We start from the raw sequence: 943 nt of genomic DNA on the forward strand, positions 1-943 counted from the left end.
TTTTTTTTTTACAAACTTACAACCATTTATTCATCTTATTTACTTTAAATAGGAACAAAATGCAGAAGTATTAGACACAAAAATACACTGAAATATATATATATATTTTTTTACATTTGAATATATATGTAAAAATAATCCAAAAAATATAATATACAGCTGTGTGCAAAGGTATTTTGCCACCTTGTTTTATATTTTACCCAGGAAAAGCAGATATACATATATTAATAGTAGAATATTCCAAAATAAATCTGTATTTTTAAATGTTCCCAGGGGGAAAAAATGTTCAAGGTGTATTGAAAAATATGTTTTAATATTACAATAGAGTGGTAAAAGTTTCTGTTGAACCAAAATGATTCATTATGTATCACATTTTTGGGGCAAGACATAAAACCGGGAGTGGCTGAAATCCTTTGCACACAATTGTATGAGCTTTAAAACAACAGCGGAGAAAGAACTTTTATCTACAAACAGAACAACTCACCCACGTGTAGCCAATCAATCGGACTGATATTTGCCAAAAGATGAGGTGAGGTAGAGAAACCACCCGTTCCACAGTGGAACCCGCTCTCCAGCCCCTGACATGAGTGACGTGCTCATCATATGTTCATATACGTCTGAGGATCGCTCCAACTTTACACATTAAATGGCCAATAAAAATAGAAAAAATCTTAGCTCTCCCAGGCATGTTTCACCCGAACGTGAATGTTGCTGATTAGCTACAGTATTTGGAGGGAAAATAAGGTTTTGATGATTAGGTTCAAAGTCTTCGAGAACAAAGATGTGGATAAATTAGACCTTGAAGATTAAATGCCTCAGACGGTCAGCTATAAACATAAAAGGATCCCTTTCCATAAATAGAAGTTTTTTTAAAAAAAAACTACAGAACATGTCTGGTATGTTCACAAATAAAGTGTTTACCCCGGGGTGGAGGGCTTTTAGT

The sequence above is a fragment of the Cynoglossus semilaevis genome, chromosome 17, assembly GCF_000523025.1.
Source record: "Cynoglossus semilaevis isolate Cse_v1.0 chromosome 17, Cse_v1.0, whole genome shotgun sequence".
NCBI lineage: Eukaryota > Metazoa > Chordata > Actinopteri > Pleuronectiformes > Cynoglossidae > Cynoglossus > Cynoglossus semilaevis.